The 13,578-nt window shown below is 44.4% G+C and overlaps 1 long non-coding RNA gene and 1 other non-coding gene across 2 annotated transcripts in view; one reads left to right on the top strand and one right to left on the bottom strand.

Moving 5' to 3' along the window:
• LOC140460607 (uncharacterized) overlaps positions 1–13,578 on the bottom strand; it is a 115,006-nt gene that overhangs the window by 34,909 nt on the left and 66,519 nt on the right. The window lies entirely within an intron of this gene.
• On the top strand, positions 12,860–12,933 carry trnan-guu (transfer RNA asparagine (anticodon GUU)). Its single transcript has one exon. It is a non-coding gene; the product is annotated as a tRNA-Asn (tRNA).

Below are 13,578 nucleotides of genomic sequence, written 5' to 3'. Positions count from 1 at the left end.
GGTTTCAAATGAACCCCTCCAAGTGATATGATTTAACTACGCCGAGTTGGATAAAGTATCCCATCAAGTTCAACATGAATGCGCAGTTGAAAAAGTCAGAAGTCACACAACCCCAAGTTACAGTCCAACAGGTTTATTTGAAATCCCAAGCTTTGGGAGCATTGCTCCTTCATCAGTGCTGCTCCTTCATCACTTCACCTGATGAAGGAACAGTGCTTCGAAAGCTCATGAGATCAAATCAATCTATTGGGATTGTCACCTGGTGTTGTGTGACTTCTGACCTGTCCACCCCCAGCACCTCCACTTCAGAGTTGACGAATGAGATCAGATTTTATTCAGCATGATTTAGTGAGATATTCATCTGGATGTCCTTATGACTGAAACATCAATCCTCCTGCTCCTCGGATGCTGCCTGACCTGCTGTGCTTTTCCAGCATCACACTCTCAACTCTGATCTCCAGCATTTTCAGTCCTCACTTTTTCCTGGTTCATGTGGAAACTCAACACTGTCAGAGTGACAAAGAGACACCAGTCATCGAGTACTATAGCACAGAGACAGGCCCTTCAGCCCAAACCTGTCCATGCTGATCAAAATGTTTGTCAACACTAACCCCATTTCCCTGCACTTGGCCCATATCCTTCTAAAGCTTTCCTATCCATGTATTTGTTGAAACACATTTTCAATGTTGTTAATGTACCTGCTTCAACCACTTCCACTGGCAGCTAGTTCCCCAGGCAAACTACACTCTGTAAATATTTAGCCCCACACCTTTTCTTCCGTCTTTCTCCTCTCACCATAAAAACGCATCCTTGCTCTTGAAATCCTCCCCCTAAGAAAGACATAGCTACCAGTAAGCCAACTCTACCCCTCATGGTTTGAAAGTATTGCCTCTCAACCTCCTCTGCTCCAGTGGAAAAACATCCCAGCCTAAATTCTGATTAGATAATAATGGCAGTGATGATTTTGGCTGTGTGTGTGTGTGTGTCAAGGATCTCTCATTTCTAAGGCAATGTTGTGCCTCTTAAGTTCACCTGATCTTAAAACGAATGGCACCCCATTCATTTAAAATGTCCTTGTATTCTGTGCAAAGTCGGTCCTGGTCAGGAAAGAGGCATTGGTGTCTTATATTCCTGTCGACTTCTTGCGACAGGGTTCATCTGCTCTGTTTTGAGATGTATGAGTAAATCTTCAGAACACAAAAATTAATGCAGCCTTTATTCATGTCTCATTATTAAAAACACTTTCTCCATTTCCAGATGTGATTGAAAAGCTTTTCCCAATGAATCCTTGACTGATAACAGTATTTGTCAGGCTTTTCAAAGTCACTGCAGCTCTGTCACAGCAGAGGGGAAGGCTCTTTCAGACACAACGCGTCGTGCAGAAAATTCTCCCACATTAGTCGAGCAAAGTTGACGTCTTTTTAAGACATTGTGAAACTTGAAAGGGTTCAGAAAAGGTTTGGAAGGATGTTGCCAGGGCTGCAAGGTTTGAGCTACAGGGAGAGGCTGAATACGCCGGTACTATTTTCCCTGAAGCTTCAGAGTCAGCCAGAACCATCTGTTGAATCAGGAAACATCTCTTCCTGCAGTAGCTTCAGACAGACTGATTGCTAAAACCCAAACCAGGGGAAAAGAATGGGACAACTGCCCTTTCATTGTAGAAGTGTTTTAGAAAATAAAATGTCAAACCCTTTTCCCTGATTGTTGACTTAGCCAGTATCTGTTAACCATTAGTGAAATCCTTAATTCTAGACGAATGAGAAGCTCTGCCTTTTACAACCCCTCCTGAAAATAAACCAAGAACAACATAATCTTCTTAAAGGAGCAGCATCATCACAACAGAAAGCACCTGAACTGAAACATTTGTAACAAAAGGCTGTACAGTTAGCAGGACAAGAAAACAGGTTTTCAATTTCACCAATCAATTTAAATCAGCCCCATTGGCTACCAAAAACTTATTAAATTTAAATCCTAAAGTTTTGACAACAGGACCAATCCTGTCATAAAGAATTGGTGCTCTCAGTCATCTGTGTATTCGAGAAAGCATCATTTAGAAAAATAGAGAAGGACATTCCTGACAGAGGAATCGGAGGAGGCATCCCCCACAGAAGATAGCAGAGAATATTCCGGAAGACACATAACCTGGTTGTAATCTGGGAGATTAAATTCTATTTTGTGTTATCTGAGTGGGAGATGTATTGATTGGAACAGCATACCAGAAGAATCTTGATTTATTCCAGAATACTCATTAGTTAGGACGGATTTATTTAGTTTGTTAGTTTGCTCACAGTGAGAGTTGGTTAAAGAAATTGTTGATTTTAAAGTGTCAGGGATTTTCTTTTAGCACTACAGCAGGTTACACCACTTATCACACTGACTTTACACATTAAAGGGCAATGTGCCACTCTTTGGACGTTTCGGTTTGAGATCTTGGAGAGTGGGGGTGGTCAGGGTGGTGGGCGGGGTGAGGGGGGAGTTGCGGGGTGGTCAGCCTTCGCTTTATAACAGTATTGATGACATTCTCTTGAATGCAATGGAGTCAATATTAATCCCAGCCTCATGGTGTGGTTGTGGGTGAATCACCTTAATTTGGCTCCTGACTCAGAAACCGCACAGAGAATCAACTGCTGAAACAATGATTTACACTTTATTGCACGGAGCAACCACAAATAAAACCCCTCAATTTCATTCAGCTTCACCCCCTCAAACTTGGCTGTCACCCAGTTGATGGCTGAATTTAACTGGGTTTCCACCGACAGTGCCCATCTCTGGAAGTGTCCAGGGGTTTGATGCAGTATTACTCTTCTAAGTACTGCTGCTGCTGTATCATTCTGGAGTTGAATTTTGGTGGCGATTCCTCAATTTCAAATCTGTGGTGTGACTTTTCTTTAAGACTCCAACATCACCTCACATTGTTGGAGACCTGAGGTCTGCAGTTTACCTTCTTATCCTTGAGGGTTAGCTGTCTGTTTGAAACAGCCTGCCCTGCAATTAACCCCTCTACGTCAGGGCTTTCCTTCTACAGGCAGAATTAATTGTCCTTTTGTCACACCATTATTAAACAACATTATCTTACCTGTCCCAAGAAACAACTTATTGTGTTGCTTCCTTCTTCCCAGGGATGGTTAACTCGCAGAAATTAGGCCTTTTATAGTATTGAATCTGCTCTGCCATTCAATCATGGCTGATCTGTATCTTAACCCCATTCTCCCTGTAACCTTTGAGCCCCTTGATACTCAAGAATGAGTGAATGGTGGAGCAGACTCAATGGGCTGAATGGCCTAATTTCAGTTCCTGTGGTGTCACAGTTTCTCATCTGCCCTTTCGTTTCTTGGTCCAGAAAGAGTTATTGTTGACTTATGAAGTTAGGGAAGTTCTGGAGTTTACAGGTGCACACCACGCTCCTCTCTGCCTCCTCCTGGAATAACGATTCTTCCTGAGATACTGGCAGTTCTTGAGATCCCTGGATATCCCTGAATACAAATCAGTGTGTCTGGAAATCTCTGCTGCTACCCTGGAACAGAAGGATTATGGGGAGAAAATTCAGAAATCCGAAGAGCAAAGAGACTTGGGACTTCTAGCCCAGGATTCTCTCAAGATAAACTTACAGGCTGAGTCAGTAGTTAGGAAGGCAAATGCAACAATGGCATTTATTTTGACAGGACTTGAATATAAAAGCAGGGATGTACTTCTGAAGGTCTATAAGGTTCCGGTCAGGCCACAATTGGAGTACTGGACCCAGTATTGGGCCCCATATCTCAGGAAGGATGTACTGGCCCTGGAACATGTTCAGAGGAGGTTGATGAGAATGGTGCCAGGAGTGTAATGCTTAAGATATGAAGAACATTTGAGGACTCTGGGTCTATACTCAATGGAGTTTAGAAGATGACAAGGGAACTAATTGAAACCTACAGAATACTGAACAGCTTAGACAGAGTGGATGTTGGGAAAATGTTTCCATTGGTAGGAGAAACTTGGACCGGAGGGCTCAGCCTTCAAGTAAAGGGAAGACCTTATTAGAACGGAGATAAGGAGAACCTCTTCAGACAGACAGTGGTGTATCTATGGAATTCACTGCCCCAGAAGGCTATGGAGGCCAGATCATTGAATGCATTTAAGATGGGGCTAACTAGGTTCTTAAGTATCAAGAGGATCAACGGTTACAGGGAGAATGGTGTTGAGAAACTTATCAGCCATGATTGAATGGTGGAGCAGACTCAATGGGCCGAATGGCATAACTTCTGCTCCTATACTCTTATGATATGCTGATGTGTGGAGGGATGAGGATGGGGGAAAGAGATAAAGAGGGAAATGCAATTAAGGTGAAGCTGGATGCAGATACATAGAAAATACACGGATTGTACGATAAATTTCAGACCACATATGAGCATTGGCATAGAGAGGGATCTGGCTATATTGATCTGCAAAAGTGGCAATACAGGCGGGTAACGTGATCAAGAAGGTTCACAAGCTCGTTTGCCTTGAATGTAAGAGTTGGCAAGTTATGTTACAGCTATTTATTCCGGTCACATTCAGAATATTGTGTGCAGTTCCGGTCGCCACACTACCAGAAGGACATGGATGCTCTGGGGAGAGGGTATAGAGAAGGTTCACTAGGACATTACCTGGTCTGGAGGTCTCATTACGAGAAGAGATGGGATAAACCAAGACTATATTCACTGTAAAGATGGAGGCGGAGGGATGACCTCAACAAAATGATGAGACACACAGATTGGCTGGACGGGGGCGGCGTGGTGGCTCAATCATTAGCACTGATGCCTCACAGCACCAGGGAAACTGGTTCGATTTCAATCTCAGGCGACTGTCTGTGTGAAGTTTGCACATTCTCCCGGTGTCGATATGGCTTTCCTCTGGTTTCGTCTCACAATCCAAATGTATTGGTTAGGGTGGAGTGGCTATGCTAAATGACCCACTGCCCAGGGATTGGCAGGTTAAGTTGGATTGTCCGTGCTTAAATTGTCCCACAGTGTTCAGGAATGTGAAAGTTAGGGACATTAATCAGGGGTAAATGTCAAGTAATAGGGGTAGGAAATTGGTCTGTGTGGATTATTCCTTGGATGTTTGGTGTTGGGTCAGATAGTCTGTTAGATAGTCAGAGGCTTCCCCCCCACCCATCCCCACCCCCACCCCCCCACCAGGGTGGAAGAGTCAACTACAAGAGGGCACAGGTTCAAGGCGAGAGGGGGACAGTCAGGGAGAGAATTGAAAGGGAAGATTTTTCACACAGATGGTAGATGCCTGGAATGCATTGCCAGTGGATGTGGTGGAAAGAGGCACCTTAGCAACACTTAAGGTGTATCTGGATAGACACATGAATGGGAGGTGAATACAGGGACCGAAACCATGCATTGGCAATAAATAGCAGGTCTAAGTTAGGATTAGGAATTGGCACAGGCTTGGGCGGGGAGGAGTAGGGGGTAAAGCGTATGCTGATGAAGGGGTGGATGGAGGCTCAGGTGGAGCATAAACACTGACAGAGGCCAATTGGATCGACTGTGCTGGAGACTCAATGGGACAGAGACAAATGTATCTATTTCAGATCTACCTGCACTTCAGCCGCTTTTGTGGACTGTTTCCGTAGGGAAGGTGCAATCCCAGGCTCAGAGAGGGTCAGCTCTCACTGGAAGTAAAGAGGGTGAGGGTGCGGCCCGTCAGCATATAGAAACCCCTTGCCCTTCCCACTTCACCCACGAAACAGCGTTCAAGATGTGACTCTCGGCAATGGTAACAGCAGAATCCAACCCGAATCCCTGCGCCATCTCACTTGTGAAGTTGCTGGTGTCTCCACAAGTTGCACGACTGTGTGAAGCTCTTCCCACACACTGAACAGGTGAACGGCCGCTCCTTGGTGTGGATGCGCTGGTGTTTGCGCAGGGTGGAGGAATCGCACTCGTCATTGCTCCACATGGGACAGGTGAACGGCTTCTCCCCAGTGTGGACGCGGAATCGGAGCAGCAGGTGATACGACTGGGTGTAGCCCTTCCCGTACACAGAGCAGGAAAACGGTTTCTCCCCGGTGTGGATCCGCTGGTGCGGCAGCATGTGGTGTGACTGAGTGAAGCCCTGCCCACACACAGGGCAGATGAACGAGTTCTTGCTGGTGTGGACACGCTGGTGGGCCAGGGGGTGGTGTAACTGAGTGAAGCCTTTCCTGCACTGAGTGCGGGTGAACAGTCGCTGCCCCGTGTGCAAACGCAGATGAATGTCCAGCGCAGACGGGGAAGGGAAACCATTCCCACACTCCCCACATTTCCACGGTTTCTCCATGGGGCAGGTGCCCTCGTCTGTCTCAGACCTGAACAATCAGTTGAATACACGCTCACACTTACAGCATGTGTGTGGTGTTACTGGTGAACCCGCTGATAATTGGAATACTCTCATTCAGTCTGTGAAGCTTGTTCCACTCACTAGTCTGGTGTGTGGGTATGTGAGACTCTGAGTTTCCTGTCGCACTGACGTCTAAAACCGAACTGAGCAGACAGACCTTCTCCCCTTTGTTTTCAAGGCCATCAATATCCACGTCCTCGTAAATCAAGTGACTGTGAGACTTTGATGTGATGTTTGGTCTGAGATTTCTGCCGCCAAATTCTTCTCTTGTAATATTCCTGTGAAGTGATTGCAAAGGTCATCACAGTCAGTCCATGATAGAAAATCTGAACGTAATTCTAGTTACTGTGGAACATTATTTCCTCTCAATGCCAAAGATCTTTGTGTAGATATATATGTAACTGTCAACCAACACGGTTATTGGGCAGACTGAATACCTCCACGAAGAGTTCACATGGACTCAAGTTGTTGAATGGACCTCTGTAGTGCAGTATTGACACTCTTACTGAAGATCTACAATATGCTGCAGTACGATATTACAAGCAGAAACATCTGCAAATCAGACAAGGTCTGTTCAGAAGTTGGACCATGAACTTTGAAGCTGCTGCTGCTCTTCCTCTCTCTCTGAATGAAGATTGATCTTCACCCAGACTGCAACTTCCTTCTTCTGTCCAAATATTTGTGAACACAGCCCTTTTTTTGTAGGATGGCATGTTTTCTGTTCATCACAATTAAAGGGGTGTCTTCCCCCTGATCTGCAAAGGGACTGTCAGTCTGGGGAGGACAGGGTCACGTCTTGATGTTGTTGTGTGGAATCTGTGACAGCTGCAACAATTCATCCCAACTCCTGTACTCAGTGCTCTGACTGATGAAAGCAAGCATGCTGAAAGTCTTCTTCACCGCCCTGTCTATCCATGTCTCCACTTTTAGGAGCTATGAACCTGCACCCCTCCATCTCTTGTTTTGAAATACTGTATATGAAACAGATTTGGTGCTTGTTGGTATGTGTGCTTATCACGACTCTAATTCGGTATTTTACACTGAATGCCATGTGGCCAGTGTGGCAAAACATTTCTACCTGTGACTCAATTTTCAGAGAACTGTGAACCTGTACTCCAAGATCCCTCTGTTCCACTACACTCCTTAAGGTCCTACCATTCACCATGAAATTCCTACATTGATTTGACTATACAAAATGTAAGACCTCACACTTATCTATATTAAACTCCATTTGCCATTAATCTTAAACCTATGCCCTCTAATTTTAGACTCCCTCACCCAAGAGAAAAGACCTTGCCTATTTACCCTACCCATGCCCCCCATGATTTTATAAATGTCTGCAATGTCACCCCTCAGCCTCCCAATCTCCAGGGAAAATAGCCCCACTCTCTTCAGCCTCTTCCTGTAGCTCAAACCCTCCAACCCTGGCAACATCTTTGTAAATGTTTTCTGAACCCTTTCAAGTTTCACAACACCCTTCCTGTAGCAGAAAGCACAGAATTGCATGCAGTATTGCAACAATGATGGAACCAATGTCCTCTCTGAAGAGGATTTTAAAACAATACTTATAACAACAAGCAAATCAGGTTAGTTGGGCATGACTTTCCCATAGCAGTTTATTTTGTTTGTCCTTCATTAACCTATGCTTTATAAAATATAAGAAAATATTTTGAGGCATGGGATTGTTGCTAGCCCGTCCAACATTTGCTCACCATCCCTCATGGTCTTTGGACCGAGCAATTGGCTACATTTGAGAAGGCAGTTGAGAGTCAACCACATTGTTGTAGGTCTGGAGTCACATGATGTGAGCGTGCACACACGTGTGCAGGGTTGTGAATGGCAGATTTCCCTCCCTTAAAGAACACTTTCACAACAATCAGTAATGATTGGATAAAAGCAACAGTTCTGGCAGCATCTATGAGGAGACGACAGTGTTACTGTTTTGAGTCTGGTGGCTCTTCAAAATTAGGCTGTATTCAAAACATTAACTGTTTTCTCTCCACAGATGCTGCCAGACCTGCTGCGTTTCCCCAGCAATTGTGCCTTTTGTTGCTGATCTCCAACATCTGTAATTCATTGTCTTAGCCAATAATGGTTTCCTGGTTGCCAGTACAGAGACAAACTCTCACTTCCAGATCTTTTTATTCGTTGAAAATAAAGTCCACCAGCATCCATGATGGGACTTTAATTTTTGTTCTCAGAAGACCGAGATCTCAGGGCTGCTTAACCAGTATCACTAGATCACAATCTTCCCTTCACTGACAGTGACATTGACAACCTTGTCCTGAATATTTTTCTTTATTCATTCATGGAACGTGACACTTTGTCTCCCAAAGAAAAGCCAAGTGCCAATTCAGAGGGCAGTTAAGACTCAACCACATGTGTTTGGATCAAAGTTTACACATTCACCAAATTGGAAGAAGACTGAAGATTTCCTTCCTTTAAAAAAGGTTATTAGTGAACAAGATCGGTACTTATGACAATTGATAAGATCACCAAAGCAGCGATAAGATTTATATTCCAGATACATAAATTGATTTCAAATTGCATCGGGGCCATAGCAGCATCAATTTGAAACTCCAGATGTTAAATCCAGTAACAATACCCAAATGCCACCAACTCCCTATAATCTCTAGGCTTCCCAACACTGACTGGTCTCTAATTGCCAGTTGTATCCTTTTCCTCATTACTAATTACTATTCAATTCAGCCCATTGAGTTGACTCTGCCATTTATTCAGATCACGATTATTCTGTGAAACATTTCCTCCATTTTGCTGCCATTGTCCCATAATCCTCAATTCGCTTACTGATTAAAAAAAAACAACTATCTCAGCCTTGAATGCACGTAACAACCCAGGCTCAACAGCCCTCTGTCGTATCAAGTTCCACAGATTTACTGCCCTCAGGAGAAAATCCTATCTGTCCGAAACATGCATTCTCTTATTTGGAGGTTACTTCCTCTGGTCCCAGACTCACCCACTGTTCTACGCCTAGCCTGTCAATTCTCCTCAGAATCTTGTAGGTGACAATAAGGTTACCTCTAATTCTTCTAACTTCTAATAAGCACAGGCCCAACCTATTCAGTTCTCCTCTTAAGACATTCTTTCCATCCCTGATATCATCATGGTCAACTTTCTCTGGACTGCCTTCAATGCCAATATATCTTTCCTCAGGTAAAGGGCCCTAAACTGTTCACAGTGTTCAGTTGTGGCCTGACTAATGCCTTACATAGGTTCACTATAACCTTCCTACATTTATACTCTATTGAAAAGGCCAACCTCCCATTTGCCTCCCTATTACTCACTGAAATTGGATGAAGAGATTCGTGGACATGATTCCAAATCCCTCTATTCTAAACTTTTCTCCATTTAATATTCAGTTCTTCACCTCCTGACAAACTGCATTATCTCATTTTCCCATCTGCCAAGCTTTCGCTCATTTGCTGAACCTGTCTTTATCCCTCTCCAGATATCTAATGTCATCCTCACCATCTGCTTTCACATCAACTGTCTCTTTTGCAAATTTAGCAATAGTACATTCACTTTACTTATCCAAGTAATTCGTATATATATTGTAAATAATGTTGACCCTAGCGCTGATCCCTGTGGTACACCAGTAGTTACAAGTTGCCATCCTGATCACAACTGTGGCAGTTAGCCAATCCTCTACCCATGCTAACATACAGTCTCCAACACCCTGTGCTCTTTGATTATTTCATGAGATGTGAATATCATTGACTGTGCCAACAACTCTTCCCAAACTGACCTTGAAAAGGTGGTGCTGAGCTGCCTCTTAAATTGCTTCACAAATGTGATGTGGACTGCAACAATGTTCAGGAGTGAGATCCAGCATTTTGGGAAATAACAAAGAAACAATGCGATATATCTTGCAGTCGAAATCCTGTGTTCACACTTGTCTGTTCTTGGTGGTTGAGGTCATGGCTTGGAAGGTGCTTTTGAAGAACCACCACTCATGCAATCAAGTCAGACTGATAGATTGTGGCCCCAGACTCTGCCATTTTGACTTCCCTCATCAATCTACATTCTTTCCAACGAAGTTTCAGTCTCAAACCGCCACGCAATACCATCTGTTACGGCTTAAAAGATAAGAATACACATGACTACCAAACCGTATTTTGGGTTGTATAAATTTTTTTCCTGCCAGAATTATTTTCCAAAAGACTTTAATTAAACTGGGTGACTGCATGAAATGGTTTTTTGGTCAGACTATATTCATCATCCTCAAAGGAGACAACGCCAGTAATACTCTTGAACTCGTCTTTTTGTTTAAAAAGCACGAGTTCTTGATTTATTTTTACAATTTACTGGCATTCACACCTGCACATTTAATGTCAAACTCAGACAACATAACTGAAATTACACCATTAATCTTGTTTTTCAACAATCCAACAGATTAATTAATAATACACAGTGAATACCAAGGCTGATTAATGTGAAATTAAATTTGACCGAAAATGTAAAAGCGAGATGTGAGATAACAAATGGGGGAAGGGCAGAAGGCAAGAAATGCAGCATCATAGAAGGTGCTCCTCCAGGGAGTGTATTTTACAAACTACAACTGCTAAATATAAACAAACACTCTGACATGATCCTCCGGTTTTAATGTAAACCATAGCCCCATACAGTAGGTACCATTTAAATAAGTTAATAGATACAAGCCTTGAGCAAATCCAGCCTCCAGCCTGGCCCCCCGCTTCTTGGAGCTCGGAGAGGGGATCCCACTCATTCATTCAACAGGAGACGGCTCAATTTATTGTAATGGGCATGGAGGGTACAGTGGTCGTGTCTCATTAAGAGGAGGAAGCTATTTCCTCTCATTCAACAGAAGAGGACCTATTTCCGAGAGATTTCTTTTAGGGTGCAGCTGGAGTCTCCCATCGAGCCCTGAGGCTCAGGTTCAAATCCCACTGCTCCAGTGTGTGTAATAACATTACTGGCCAAGCCACGTGTCAACTGGCATACGGATAAGAAAATTAGGGAAGTAAACACGTCAAGCTGTTCAATGTTATCTCCAATCATATCACTTCCACGTTCCCAGTCCCATTGGTACTCCAGGGAGCCCAGCCTCGTTGAACGAAGGTGCTTTTTGAGAAGACGAATCGGGCATTTTTTGCACAAGTCAAGTTAAGAAAGCGGGGATCTCTCGCAAGACTGCGCGGTGGACGACAATTACAATTCTCGGCGGGGAGGCAGAATTATGAATTCACTAATAGCCGACCCTAAGAGATGGTGCAGCGCAGCCCATACCCTGTCTCTGTGGCGCAATTGTTCAACGCGTTCTGTCCTGATCAAATCCAGGGTAACAGGAAACGTTGGGGCTATGGCGCGGACAGGACAATCCCAATACTCACCTTTCCTGTTAGAACTATTCCATGAGAAAGTTTAGACCACAACTTTGGGCGTGTAGTTGTGGCCGAACACTTAAGGTGTTGGCGTAGAGATCCTTTGGGGCTCCCCGCCCAGGGTGGTAACCTGCTGGCTATGATTTCTTCGCTGGCGATTTTAAATGACTTCCTGTTGGTTGCATTATCGCTCAAACTTCACAAAACCCGTCTCAATAAAGACCCGTTTTCTCATGTCTGGGAATTGATTGCCATGCAGGAAACTCGGGTTCTGAACAAACAACGTACCAGACTCACAACGTCAGCTCTGTTTCCCTTTCCACAGATGCTGCTCGACCCGTTGGCTTTCTGCAGTATTCTCTGTGTTTATTAGGCACAAGTGCTGCTTTTCATTCAAGAACTTCAATCCCTGTCCTCTGGTAACTGACTCTGGTCAGTGGCAATTGGTTCTTCTGATCATTAAACTGCCCATTCCCACCGCTTCTTCTCTCATCATGACCAACAGCCCCAGGAAATCTCCAGTTATCCTTCTTTGCTCCAAAGCGAACATTCTCCACCTTGGGAATGTCTCCCCAAAATGGAAATTCCTCATCCCTGGACATGAGGCAAGGGAAGAGAATTTGGCAAAATATTGTCAGTTAGGAAATGGAAAAATGTTCAAATGTTCATGAAGCAAAACAGAAATCCCAGTCTCCAGCTTTGTGAACCTTTAGAAACACTTTGGGAAGCGGATTGCGAGGAGAATGAAAGATGACCGGTCCGATTGAGCAGAGACAGTCCAGACACCGTCCCCTTGTTGACGAGGCCGGGAGGTTGACTCTGATGTTCTTGGCACATGAACTGATCTGAGACAATGAAAGAATTGTCGTTCCTGCACATCATGAATTCAAACCCCTTCTCCCCTGCGAGCCAACGAGAGAACTCGGGAACAGGCAAAACACTGAAAGGCTGGAAGGGCGACGGCCCCGGAGTAAGAAAGCTAGTTCCTCGTGACATGGATGTGTCTGCAGACTGTCCCCGGTATCTCCACAAGAGATCTCCCAGGCTTGATTATGGAAAAGTAAAACTGATAGACGACAATTGTAATTCTCGGCGGGGAGGCTGAATTATAAAATCACCAGGCGATGGTGCAGCCCGCGCCAGCGCCTGTCTCTGTGGCGCAATTGGTCAGCGCGTTCGGCTGTTAACCGAAAGGTTGGTGGTTCGAGCCCACCCAGGGGCGGTGTGTTCGCTGCCCTTCTTTGGCTTCGAAGCTGTGCGCTTTTAATGGCGTCAGGAAAATTTTCCCCAAACGGAAATCTTCTCCACAAAGGGGTTTCTGAATTGAATTGATGTCTAACGGAAGGGACTGCGTTTGCTGAGAAGACGAGACCAAAAGAGAAACTAGGCAGGTTTGACAGTACCTGTCGGTGAAAACACAATTTTGAAATGTTGCCTCTGATTCTCTTTCCACAGATGTTGCCTGACCTGCTGAGTTCCTCCTGCAATTTCTAACTGAAAGTTCATTTCATCTTTTGGGGTGAAACACCGAAATATCTGCAAACACCATGTGCCGATATTTAACCCTTTCGAATCACTGTGAAGTGATTGGTTTCAAACAAACTCTGCGATGATTCACTCTTTCTCAGCTCCATAGGCAGACAGGCCTGGGAAGTCAAGCTGTCAGTGTGGTTCTGTATTCGTGGGCCGAGTGGTTAATGCGATGTACATGAAATCCATTGCGGTTTCCCCTCGCAGGTGTGAACCCTGCCGAGTACAAAATGAGAAATGTCGTCGAAAAGAAAGGGAGCTTGCTCCCCGGCTTCTTCTTTAAGATTCAAATCAGTGGAGGGGGAAAAATATTTCACTCAAATTGGGACTGGTGGGA

The sequence above is a fragment of the Chiloscyllium punctatum genome, chromosome 36 (genome assembly GCF_047496795.1).
Source record: "Chiloscyllium punctatum isolate Juve2018m chromosome 36, sChiPun1.3, whole genome shotgun sequence".
Lineage (NCBI taxonomy): Eukaryota > Metazoa > Chordata > Chondrichthyes > Orectolobiformes > Hemiscylliidae > Chiloscyllium > Chiloscyllium punctatum.
This window is presented reverse-complemented; position numbering and strand designations above follow the sequence as displayed.